General features: G+C 40.5%; 1 protein-coding gene across 4 annotated transcripts in view; it reads right to left on the bottom strand.

Moving 5' to 3' along the window:
* The window catches only part of ANKRD6 (ankyrin repeat domain 6), an 86,542-nt gene that overhangs the window by 55,319 nt on the left and 17,146 nt on the right, over positions 1-14,077 (bottom strand). The gene's annotated exons all lie outside the window — the stretch shown is intronic.

Here is a 14,077-nt window from a genome sequence, read left to right as displayed (position 1 = left end):
AATCTATAGTTTTATTCAACATAAATAGAACAGTATGTTAATTCAAAGCATTCTGATCTAAACTCCTGGGCTCTTCAGGGGAAAAGGCAAAGTCAGCAAAAGCAATTTGGGTTTTTTAAAACTCTCTCTTGCTTTATGGTATCATATGGAGAAAAAAATCTTTGTATATAACTGTTCATATTACATACTGCAATGTTCAAATATCATGGAGAAAAGCAATCAAAATAAATCAGTCTTCTTCCCTGCCATTTAAATGTATTTCATTCAGGAAAGTAACCTCTAGCTGATTACTTGCAGCAGCAGAATCAGTAAGAGTGCGTCACAGCTCATTTGCCAGAGCTGCAAGAATGAAGCTCATTCTGTGCTGAAGACATACCTCCATAAACAAAGTGAACAGGTACTCGTGGAAATACCCTCTTTATGAGGTCTTAGTTTTGAGTTCTTCATCTGTAGCCCCACTACCAAAGAAAGTTGACAGTTTCAAGTACCCATGTAACAATGCGTTAAAAGAAATTTAATACTGAAACTGAGTTATTAACCAGGTCAATTCACATAGCAGTAGAATAAGCTTCTCAGGGAGGTGCTGAGATAATAAAAAACTTTACTATGCTTTACTATACTTTACTAAAAACATTAAAAACAGAAGTAAAACCAACTGAAAGATAAAGGGAGGCACATTATGGCCATTGCCACCTTATGGTTTGGAGTGGATGCAGTACATTTTGAAGGCAGAACCTCCACAGCATTGGACAGACAAGCATCTTCCATTGAGAAAGCACTCACAAAGCACCTGTCCAAGTACATTTGCCTTGTTCATGTTTATTTCACCTGAACTCATCTTGAGCCACAGTTGCTGGGGGCTTTTTTTTTTCCTTTGATCCTTACTTCTGTCAGATACTTGAATGACAGAAGTGCAAGACCACCAGGGTTGAGCATGGAGACCAACAAGGTGAACAAAGCAGAACTTTCCTCACCATTTTGATATATATATACATATTTGACACATTTTTATATATATCAAATATATGTATATACGTGTGGTTTTATTCATCTTATTTTCTACACTCTATATTATGGTTTATAGATACCTAAGGTGATTTTTCCCTCTTCTTTCTGTTCTGTAACACCACCTATCATGCTGAATCTGGCAGGTCTGCTCTGGGCACCTTTGGCATGTATCCCTATAGCTAAGCTCTAGTGAGCTCCAAACCCTGCAGCCCCAAGCTCCAGGGGTAAGACAAGCCCTGGCCACATGGGTCTCACCACCAACACTGTACATGACCATCCTGCCATTTCAGAAGAAAAATTCTGCTCCCCATCAAATCCCCTCCAGTAACAGCTGGACCTGAGATGTCTCCTCTAAGCAACTCCCACCTCTCTTAACATCAGAAGTCCCTCCACACTGCCCTGGCACAGGATAAGCATGAGCCCAAGAGAGCTTGTGTTTGGTTTGGCTTTGCACCACAGATCTTTTGCTCCCTTCCAGGCTGAAGGGAACTGCAGCAAGCCCTGGATACCAGCCCTGGCATGACCTGCAGCTGCTCAGCTGGGAGGCAGCAGGGAGAGGACAGCAGAAAAGCACTTATGGAACTCTAACTGCAGACAAACTGATGCACATATTCACCCTGTCTGTGTCTGGAAGGACTACACCACTAAAAAGTGGAGAAAACCTTGGAGAGAAGGGCTAAAAGGGTTACAGTGAACTATCAACATACCCATTTCTACCTCTGTAAATTGTGCAATTCCTTACAGGAAGGATTATATCCCCAGAGCACCATGCTGTGGCCAAAACACACCCCCACACCCCTCCTTGGAGTGCCTCCCTGGATAATCCCCAGCAAATAAATCCTCTCCTGTCCAAGGGTGCTGTCAAGTGCTAATGGAAACTGCAGCTTGCAGGAGCAAAAAGTTTTCCAACCTTCAAAGGCAAATCCTACCCCCCAACTCCATGCCACCACATCTCTTCACTGCAACATAAACACAAAACAAAATTACCTATGAACAGTAACTGTGTTTCGTTCTATTTGTGTGTGCACATACATGCATTTGCACATATAGATATATAGATATCTGTATATATAGATATATATATATATTGCATTACCATCTGTCAGAGGCTTCTACCAGCAGCTGCAGGAGACAAATGCCCCCCTGCCTAATCCCCTCCCCATGTGGGAAAATAGCTCATTTTACTAGCTGAATGCATGCTATATATTTTCTTTATTTATATGTATCATTAGACATTCTTTTCTCTGTGTCATGAATGAATTGGGGAAGAGTCACTGATTTCTAATGAGGAAGAGCAGAAAGGCAGGGTGACAATAAAGGGACCCTGTATTAATCAAATGTCCACCCCAGACAGGAATTCCGAGGCCTTAATCTCTGTCTGGGAGAAGTGTTGCTTAAAGCTTTCACTCAAAGAGAAAAGGAGAGATTTCACATGGCAGGTGCTACACTTGCTGCAGCAGTGTAAAACTCCATTATTCCACATTTCTGGTGAACATTAAAAGAGAAAGAAGGAAAAGAAGAAAGGAAACAATACAAGCAGCAGCCTCAATGCAGAGGGAAGTGGGAAGGAATGGGACTCCTTGCTAAATTCTCACATTATTACACATTAACAAATTTAAACAGACTAAACAACGTGACAGGCCAACACACTTATTCCTCATCTGTAAGCAACTCAGATGAGGCTACATTTTCTTCTGGCACTGGTCCCAACACAACTGGTGGTGCCCATGCAGGACAGAGCCAGAGCATCAGAAAACATGAGTCTGCACAGCTCCATGGCAGAGCTTTGCCTTTGCATCCCTTGAGTGGAGAGACTGCTTCTGTCCTAGAGGACGTTCCTGCCTCTTGGCTGAAGCTGCACAGGCCTCTTCTGGGCCCATCCAAATGCACTGCTAGTGCAAAACATTGCCCTGCTCGTGGAATCTAGAAGAGCCTTTGTAAACTTCCCTCCCTCCCTCCCTCCCTCATCTAACTTGTCAAACCCAAGGAGAAAATGTCTTGCCTTTCTTGCCTGAGCTTCTTAATGTCCCTCTGTAACAGAATTACTTAGAATTACTTAGAATTACTTAAGTGTTTTGGCATAAAAATTGAGTGGCATAGTCATAAAAATGATCTGCCAAAGAAAACATACCCTCTGTCCCTGCAATATTAAATTACATATTTAGGTGAGAAGGAAAGCTCTTGTTTATTACTTGTATTAGAAATTCATGTCTTGCCTCTCCTGGGATGCCACATGAATGACTGGAAAGGTGATGTCAGAGTAAGCATCACAGCAGAAGTGCCAAAGGAAAAGAAAAATCCTCTCTGTTATTTTGTTTTGTTTTGGATTATGTTCAGGAAGATGCATCACTTCAGTACAATTGCCAAAGTGTTTCCTGCATCATACCAGTCCGCAGCCTAGAGCTGGATACTGACCATTCTGGCTCTCCATGGAGACCTCCAACACATACAGAGAACACAGTAGTGTTTGAAACACTGTATAATGAAAAGTAAAGCAACCAAGGGAAACAGCAGACCCTTTCAAACTTGCTGCAAGCAACATAAAATAAAATTATGTAGTTTTCTTCTTTCATTCCCAGATGAACTACAAGCAAATAAAGCAGTGGGCTGGATTCCTAGAACTGGTGAGGTGTTTGCAGAGCCTACTCTTCCCTATTATCAGCTTCATAACACACACAAGTAACAATGACACATAGACTAATCTCTAAAACTTATTCAAATTTACAGCTCTTCAGCTCAAAGCATCATGACTTCAGTACATTCACCCAGCTGTACCAAACGTATCCTGCACTTTGTATTTCTCTCCTATTGTTTCATCAGTCTGTCATCCTTCTTTCATCACTCTTCCCTAAAAGCAGCTTACTTTTTCATTTAAAATATAAACAACTCTGCTTAACCATTTTAGATAAACCTTTTATCAATCATGTTCATACCCTCAAAATAATGTTGCAGTCATTCAATTCTCACACAATATATAAGTAGTTGCCTTAACTCTCTAAGCCAGGTACCCTTTGCAAAGTCATGCCACTGTTTGGAATAAAAAAACACTGCAGCTACAGCAGTCACAGGGTAACATCAGGAAAAATTACCAGAAAGTTCTGAGGAAGATATAAGCATTTATTATTTAAATATTCAGCAACAATTACATTGTAGCAAAAGAACTGTTTTACCTTCAGAAACGAATACAAACATCATTTATGGAATCTAGGAAAGCATGCTTAGGTCATTGTTATTCAACCCCATCTTATCCAGAAAAAGGATGATGTAGATATTGAAGGATCATATAGATTCAAGGAAGAGATAGTTTTCCTTTCTTCTCTTCTCTAGCCATACACTTCTGGCCTCTGTGGGAGGCAAGGAGGAGGAACTTTTTGGTCCAGCTAAGCCAATATAGCTGCTCATTTTCCTACCTTGTCTTGTTATACCAAAGAAAGCCCATGAGAGAAAATAAGTGGGAAGTTAGGACATTCTGGAAAATGTTATCAATTAAAATGCTCGACCAATGTCCCTACACCTGTTTAGGTTCATATTTATAAACTTGCTGAGAAGAGAGAAAAATGACAAATTTTACAAAGGAAGGTCAAGATTGTCGCTGAAAATGTGAAAAGAAGAAAAACTAAAAGAATTACAAACTTCCATCCTGCCCTTACCACCCAGAAATAAATGGTTAAGCAGTCACAAGGAGAATACAAGAACGGAAGTAAGGTAACAAAACTCTAACAGCACAAAAATCATCAAAAATTATATCTGATGTAATATTCCTCTTTGACAGAGTAACCTCTCAGTAGGCAAAAAGAAAAGCAGTGTATGCATCGTGAATTCAGTAAAACTTTTGACACTGACACATAAACTAAGAAAATACAACCTATGGGTGCAAGCTAGGTGCCCAAGTGGTTTAGAAAATCAACAGCTCAGTAGTTATCTCTGAAAGTTTCTTTATCAAACTGTCCAAAAATTTCTGATAGGTTACTATATACGTATATGCTGGGTCCAATTTTGTTCAACAGTCCCATTAGGGATCAAGGAAACAGAGATGACACTTATGAAATCTGTCTCTAACATCAGAATGAGTAAAATTTCAAGTTCTTTAGAGAGAGGTCACTTTTCAAAGTCATCTCAATTTGCAGAAATGGTCTGAAATAAAGAGGATGCAATTAATAAAGTGCAAAGTTCCACATTTACATAGGAATAATCAACTCTAAAAATGCAAAAAATAAGAATGACTAAGCAGGAATACTGGAGGAAACCACCTGTTAGACACAGTGAACCAAAACCTAAATGGAAATAAAGAATACATTGCTGAAGGATAAAACATACCTCTCAGGCTGGACATGTTAGTAGTGGCTAGAGAACTGTTGGTTCTAGTAGGCAAAGGAAGAAAAACGCAGAGGCTCTTCTGTGTGAATAATATATGCTAGTGTGACTTAGATTATGATTTAAGACCCACTTTATTAAATTGACACAAAAATCCCAGCAATATTGTTGAAAAGCAGCCTATATTTAATTAATTTAGCATAGCTTGATAAAGAAATCTTACTTATCAGAGTTACTCATGTAACTCATGCAACTTCTACATCATCCCATTTTTTGTCAATGAAATTGCTTTAAAAATGTACATGAAAATCTGAGCACTTGAATCTGTTCATTTGAGTGAAATTAAACATTCCCAGTGCTGAACCCCTCCATTGTTAACTCCAAATCAGGACAGGTCTCACCACTTTCTACAGAGCTAAACAGCTTTTTCATTTCAGAAATAAATTTTAATCACCTTTATGTGGGAAAACTGATTTTAGTGTGCCTTTTTTTTCACAAGTAGAAGCATTCAACATACAGGATCATTGTATTTACCACTATTAAAATCTCAAAAATACGAAAACCTCCTTTAGCAAGCTGCCAATTGCCATCCTTCTTACAGTGGAATAAGGTGCTCTTGCACTTTGACAATTAGAGCAAAATGTGTATATCCCATTTAACATAATCCCCTACTGACTACACCACATCACCTGTACAGTACAGTTAGAGACACCAGGGGGTTTTCAACAAACTGCCAAAAAGACTTTCTCTACTTTAGGAAACATTTAATCTCTAAATATAATTATGTCCACAATTACATAAATCAGAAATAATCCTGAAGACCCTATTCTCCATAGATAACAGCAGTAATATATGCTACAGTTTTTCTTAATACGCAGTATATCCATATCCCACCACATTATTATTGGGCATATTTATGATACCAGAAGAAGCAGTGTCCTTCCTGTGTTACAACCATGATGGAAAGCATTATGGAGAGCCAGGTGAACACGTACACCAAAGCAGTTCCAGAGTGGCCAGGCCTGAAGCACCCTAGACTGTTTGAGAAGACTCAAATTAGGAGAGCAATGAGATGGGAAAGATAAAAAGGTCAGACAGACAAAATAAAGCAGCAACTAGGCACAGAGGTAGCATGGTCCAGTGATGTGACCAGAATATGTATCTATATTCCAGTCCCAGGTCTGACAGAGACTTTCTCTATGCTGTTAAGAGAGTAATTTAATTTTCCTGCACTTGAGGTTTACAAGCTTTAGAGACACTGATTCCAGATTTACTGAGACACACAGTGGTAGTGCAAGAAGTAATACACTACCATTTACACTGAGCTAAGTTTCTTAGAAGGAACATAAAAGATGACAGTAGAGAGTAGAAGAAAATGATGTAAGGGAGGAGAAGGAAAAAGCAAAGAGGAATGCAAAAAATAAACAAACAAAACCCCCCAAATAAACAAACAAACCCCCCTGAAACAAGGAGTTTACAACAGAGGTTTGAAACTGACTTTTTAACTCCAGATTAAAAGTTTGAAAAATCGTCGGTGTTTCTGAAACACAGGTTTCCGTTAAGCCATGTTATGGAAAGCAGCAAGATGGAATGTTATGGAAAGCAAGGGAAACCAGCACAAAGCAAGACAGCCTCTTAGTCTATACAAATAAACATTTACAAATAAGGGGTGTGTTTATTTAAGGAATAGTCTCCAGGATCCTTTTACTGACTGATCACAATGAATCAGAGCACATATTCTCAAAAAACAGAATATTAGAAAAAATACTGCTTTCTGAAGATTTATGTAGGGCGAATTATAAAATTGTTCATGTGGCAAAAAGGTACCTCTGTTTTCCCCAAGCTTCAGCCACTTATTTTCAGGAAGAAAGGAACCCTGTGTGAGTGTCCTGAAAATTGGCTTTGTTAGCTTAGTCTTCTACTTTGAATGGAGCAGAGGTTCATAGGCAATGTAATTTCAGAAATTACTAATGCTACTCAAACAACCATATGCCTCTATTTTTACACTGCCCTCCATTCTTCTGCCAGATGCTTCTCTCCTTTCATTTCATCTTCTTAATGAATCTCAGCTATTTAGGCCCCAGTACTTGGATTTTAGAAAATTATGTAAGATACTTTATAAAGAAACATTATCATTTTTATTAAGAAGATGACTGCCTCTTTTTCTTTTTTCAAGAAAGTTTATCTGTTCAAAAAGGTACTTGGTGGTCCCAATATCCAACTTTGCAGAAGGTGAAACCAGAGACAAATCTCCAGCCAGAATTAGAATAAGCACAGGATACTTAGAGCAGATATGGTCATACACATGAAGTGTACATGACATTCTGTCCCCATTTGGGCAGTGGGGTATTTTTTGCACTGACAAAGAAATGACAATGTAATATGGAATGGCTAACAGTCTACAGGTCTGGATGTTTATCTAGAATCTCACTGTACAGGATTCCAGACACATGGATGGTTTGATTATCCCGGGATCCCTCTGAATCTAGCAAATCTCTGCTATTTTGCTCATCCCTAAAAAATTAGTATTGTGAGACCCCCTGAAACCTCTCATTTTATCTTTATCCTCATCATACTCAATGAATTCAAAATGCTAACTTGCATCACCTTAGAATACAGGCTGCTACATGATTAATTTTTAATTTGCCTAAATCAAAACACTGAGGAAGGAATAAAGAATTTAAAAAGCAATATTCAAACTCACATTTATTACTAGTCTCAAGGGTGCAATTCATCTACCCTGAGGAAGCCAAAGAAGAGTGGAAGGTCTCATTTGGATGCTTTCTGGCACAGCAAGGACCACTGTGACAAAAGCAGAGCATAGCGGTCACAAGAATTTGTGCTGCTCTGGGTAGAGGAATTACAGAGCAGATGCAACCTCCAGATGTAAGGAATCCTTACAACTTATCACCTGAGTTACCGAGTGGTGCCACCACTTCTGAATAGAAGTGAACAGCCAAGGTTGGAAGTAATTCACAGCTGTAGGTGCTCAGAATCAGCACCAAAAGCTGCTGTTACCCCCACAGGGTAAAAGGAGTTCCAAAACTGGAGTACAGCTCCCACTGCATCGACAAAGGCAGCAGCACTGCCTGGGAATGCAAAGCATCCCAGGTGTCCTTTAATGCACTGGGCAGTTCCCAAACTGCCTAGGGGACATGCTCAGGAGGTGAGAAAGGCACCAAGGGTCAGTAAACAACATCAATTAGAGTTTCAGAGTTGACTTACTCATTTCTGTTAGGCAGAGGGATTGCACTTTCACAATGTACTGTGTTACAGGGCAAAAGAGCATTTTCCTTTACCAGATGAGATGAGATGAGCTTTTGTATTTCATAACACAGCTGTTTTTACTGACAAGTGAGATTTTAAAGACAAGTTAAGCTTCTTGCATACAAAACCACCAGTAACAGGTCAGGTCCTCACCTGTGTCAGGAAGGAAAACATTAACACAGCTTTGGAGCAGTTGATTCAGTGTTAGCTTGTCTGCTTTATTTTTAATGAACCATGAACAAGCCAGCAACTTAGAATAACAGTTAATACCTTGACCCAGCACATATATAAACCCAGACATAGCCCCAGGGAACAGGTTTACTCCAAGGGCCAATCTAACCAAGAGAAAAAGGTGTTATATATGGGTTTGGCTTGATCTAATTCAGCCACAGCACACACTGGGGCCAAATACACTGCAGGAATGACCCTTGTACAAACATGGCAAGAGGGCAGCTGACAGGTATTACACAGGCCAGAAAAAAGGAGCCTATTAATGCAGGGCTGCAGGAGAGGTTTCCTAGCATGCAGTGACCCTCCTTCCTGGTGTGCCTTCCGCTGCTCAGCAAAAGGACTGTGCAGGATACTGGAGCCAAAGCTGTACAAGAGGGCAGTGGCTTTCTGATCCACTAACTAAAAAGAGAAATTCAGCAATTTGCTTTCAAGAGGTATCTTTTTTAAATAGTTCATGATATCTCTGCTGCAGATAATTGGGTGTTGCAAAAAATTCCCTTAGCAGGAGGAAATCTGCCTGGGCTCTTTTTTCTCCTCTTACACTAAGGTAATGCTATGGTTCCCAAATCCTAATGCACATATTGCTTCTGATTGGTATCTTACAGCAAATAATCACAAACACTTGCCTTGAGGGGCTGTAAAAGAAACTAGACTATTACAATTATTATTTTAGTTCTTACATGGCCACCACAAAGATTATCACAGGACTGAACAGCCCTCCTAACTTGGCAGTTAGTCCATCCTAACAGACGGATTCAAAGTATTTCTCTCTCTCTTCTCTGCTTACAGTAGCTTTTTAGGTGGCAAAATGGCCTTTCATTTCAGCAGCAGCTGGATTCAGATGATGTCAGCATACAGTAGGTAAAGAAATACACAAGACAGGTTGGAAAATTAGTAATGAAGTAACAACAACCCTCATGAGAAGGTACTCCCCTCTCCTTGTCCATTTTAGAAAGCCACGAATGCACCAAACATTTCCTGTAACAAGTGAGGAGAAGGGGAATCCTAAATTTGCCCCCCTTCTACTTCAAGGAAGTTGTAACAAGTTTTATATTTATGCCCTAACCTTTAAAATACAAACAGTAAAAACTCATGAAATAAAACATACAAGCACAGTCAAAAACACTTCTGAGAAAAAACTGGGTGTCTAGAGGTGACTGGCACCCTGTGGTCACTCTACTCCTGTCCCAACTTCCACTACTGACTAAATGATCCCCTTCACTATCCCACTTAATTTTTTCCTTAAAAATATTAGGAAATAAAAGCTTGCCTTCCTTCCAGTATATGAATGGAATGTGAGGAAACTGAGTACACTCACATATAATAAATCTCTATGATCAGTGAAGACAAAGATCATCCATTATAACCACCAACTGCCATCGGAGCTTAACTCTGACATCAGGGGAACATCTGCCTCCAACATCACCACCACCACCTTCCAAAACCAGAATAATCTTCTTCTGCACAACTCAGCAGTAAAAAAAATCATCTGATTGAAGAACTCAGCATTTCTTGAGCCCCTGGCTGGTCCAAGTTATTCCCTGTGGTGGTTTAATCTTAACTGGATGCAAGGTGCCCACCAAAGCTGCTTTATCATCCTCCTCCTCAATGGGACGGGGGAGAGAAAATATAATGAAAGTCTCATGGGTCAACCTAAGGGCAGGGAGAAATCACTGTTGGTCCAGTATCTGATACTGTACCCTGCACCAGACGTCAATGGGGTTGTCTCTAAAATCCATTAAGAACTCATTCACTCATTCCTTAAACATCTGACCACCAGTGATTTGACAGACAGCAAAGAAACTAAGGCAAGAGAGGAGGGAATGCCTGCAGAGACCAAACATCTCATACAACTTCAAATATACACATGCTGTAGGTTTGCCATGAAGAAAAGAGAGACAAGTGCAGGATCATCAGGATAGTCAACCACCAACACAAATCTAAGAATGGGAGAAAAGGTGGAGGAGAGGTTCTCTTTCTGGAGGCTAGTTTTGTGGCAGCAAGAGATGCTGATCTCCTTTGGAAATAAAAAATCAAGAGATGATTTTTTACTAGCTTGAAATTTTGACCACCATGACCACTCTTCATAACACGACACGAAAACTTGCAATGCCCTGTCCAATCACTCTCAAAATGAATGACCTCCTGACAAGATTTCACTGCTTCACCTACGAAGCTGAATACCCAACACAAACCACTTCGAGCAAACGTCCTTGGCTGCTTTTTTTTCCTGAATGGTTACATTTTCATCATTGTCATCACCTTCACCAGACGCTCATTGCTCAAACGCTCAGTCAAGGGTGAAGGACAAAAACACGGCAATGATGTAAGGGCAGCTGTGAAATGATTACTTGAGATGAAATTGATAGCAGTGTGCTACTGCTGGGAAACCAGCAGTACAATTGAAAGCTACTGAGCCAAATGTGGTTTCATCTTCAGTCAGGAAAGCATGGTGTATGAGGACCTGATTTAGCTTCCTTCAGGTTTTTAAAGCACTGTTCCAGCATACAAAGTGTGCAGCTTCCACAGATCTCCAGGTATCCCTTCCAACCCAACCATTATGTGGTACGAACAAGATTAGAAAATATTAATCAGCACATATACTGGGAGAATATGGAAAGACTTTGACACTTCTAGAATAAATTTATTTGTACAATGACTGTAGTAAGAATTCAGTTTCAGGTCTTATGTTGCATGTATTCTACTTGCCAGAAAAAAATACAAGATACTAATGGGTCAAATGACGGTTTCATATGGGAATATAATTGCATCCAGTGGTGGGTTGAAAACTCCTTCAGCAAGAGAATACTTACAAGAAGCCTTATTAAAATTCTGATATACAATTTAGCTAGAAGAAAAACTTACATATCCTTCTGAGAGAAAGGGAGGCTGCTACTGCTATTAGCTCATTTTGAGACTGCCTTAATGGCTTGATTGTCCAAGACAACTACTCGCAGTGTCTTACCTTAAACCTGCTGTTGGGAAAGAAGCTCCAAAATGAAACTAATCTTTAAAGACAGAAGAATTAAGCTACTTTTCCATATAGGCTATGCAAGCTGTCTTCGTAAGAGATTTTTCACTGTGCATTAATAAGCACAGTCAATATTACTTCCAAAGAAAAATGTGTTTGTGGGATAACACATAGGATAACATGTTTCCTGAGACACATGTTCAAAAATGAAGAAAGCATGTTCTGGTTATTGAATTTGTCCACAAAATGATGGATGTGTCTTTCAAGAAGCAGTTCTGAAACAACTATTTATAAGTCCTGCTTTATTCATATGCCCATCAGGAAAGACAATACTGTAGTATGTGCTGGCTCACTTGGAGCAGAAGGTAAAACAGAAACAACAGGAATGTCTACAACAGATGATCAGAACCAGCTAACTAAAAGCACATTCTATAGGGAAACCTCAGCTGCTTCTTCCACCAGAGGCCAGGGACAAAAGTCCCGATGCCTTTATACAAAACCAGATCTGCCCAAACTTCCCTCGTGAAAAAATGTGATCTAAAATTTGGTCTTTTGGAGATTCTGTACGGGTTTTCACATCTATTTGGAGGTTTGCACATGTGATGAGATCCAGCTCCACATTTATCGCTGTGTGAGCAGCTGGCATTATTCTCCCTCAAGAGGTTAAAGGGAACCTAACTCACAATATTATCCACATCGACTTTCAGCCCCTGGAAGGGCTCATGGCTGCACAGATGGTGCCACACCACAAAGTATTCCCAACCTGCCTTCCTTTCCTGCATAGGGACCGAGTAATACAGAAGCCATTCTTACAGATCTCCCTGAAACAGAAAACACCAAACACCTGGTACCATTCCACCAGCTCTCCTGCAACACTATCATATTACATTTTGACTATCACACAATAAAGAACCCTCTGTCTTCATTAAATGAATAAGGAAGTGGCAAGCTGGGGTTAGAGAGAGGAGGGCAGCAATAAGAGAGCAAACATCCTGCAAAACATGTTCAGTCGTGGATGCTACGTCTTGGAGATCTGTAGCAACAACACCAGGCAACAACCCAGTTTTTTGGTTTAAAGAAAAACAAACCAAAACAAAACACCCAAACCTTCAGAAAATTCCACGTCTCCGTGCCGTTCTGCAGAAAGTATAATATACAGCCACAAATTCTCTTGGGCAAGTGCACACTGCAATTTTCACAATATTCAGTATTTTTTTACTTGAATCACTAGCTTCTATGGGCCCACAAATAAACCTAGGAAATGTCTGAAGAAAACTGAGGATACCAGCTCCTCCATTTTGCCTTAAGAATAGAGCCTCACTTTTACAATAATGTTAAAAGGACTGATGAAGTCCCTTTGCTGAGATGGGAGACTGTCACCTGCTGGCACAAGAGAAAAGGCTATCTCAGCACACTCGCAGGGAACCATGTGTCTACAGCTCTATTTGCTGCAGGGGTCTATCTATCTGCTTCCCAAGAAGCCAGTGCTGTGCTCCCCAGCTAGAAGAATAGACTCCACAGTGAATTTTCTCATGTGAGCAAAAGCAGCAATGTTGGTTTATGACAGGACTCATTCCCTTAAAAATGCTTTATGCCTCTAATACCAGCTTTTGCAGGGTGGAGACAAAACCAGTCTCAGAAAGCATTTTTAAAAGAGGAATGTGCTTGTCTTTTTGCCCTACATCAGTGAGCAAGGTTTCACATTAGAAATCAGGAGCAAGTTCACCATAAACTGCTCACTCATCGGCATTGTGAGGCCTGCTCTATCCCCATAAACATGGGAAGCTCTTCAGAAGGACTATGTTCTTGGGGTGCCCTGCCACAACAAAACCATCAGGGAGAGCAGAGAGCCCATGTGACATCTTCAGACTGCAGGGAGAAGGGAAGAGCCATCAGTGCAGCTCTGCATCAGGTGCAGCTGGGCTATCGGGGTGCTTCCCTCACAGATACAGGGAAAAGAGGCTGCCTTGCTCTTCAAAATTGTACCCACTTCTAGTTTCTCTCCTTTCTTGCCTGGTGGTGGAGGGAAGTAGCCCCATCTAGCCAGATATCTTGCAGTGCTCCTCAACAATCACCCTGCCAGGGCATTCCCCCAGCACTGAAAAGCTTTGGATGTTTGCCACTGCATTCTGAGGTCTCCCCCTGAGATCAGCCCCTGCCGTCTGCTGCAAGTGTTCAGAAGAACAAGCAGCACAGAAAGGGAGCACAGTCCTCCCAGCCAAACCCCTTGTACATAATAAAGAAGTGAAACTCAGGACTTGGTGCAATGTGGAAAGCAGCTGCCTA

The sequence above is a fragment of the Prinia subflava genome, chromosome 2, assembly GCF_021018805.1.
Source record: "Prinia subflava isolate CZ2003 ecotype Zambia chromosome 2, Cam_Psub_1.2, whole genome shotgun sequence".
NCBI lineage: Eukaryota > Metazoa > Chordata > Aves > Passeriformes > Cisticolidae > Prinia > Prinia subflava.
This window is presented reverse-complemented; position numbering and strand designations above follow the sequence as displayed.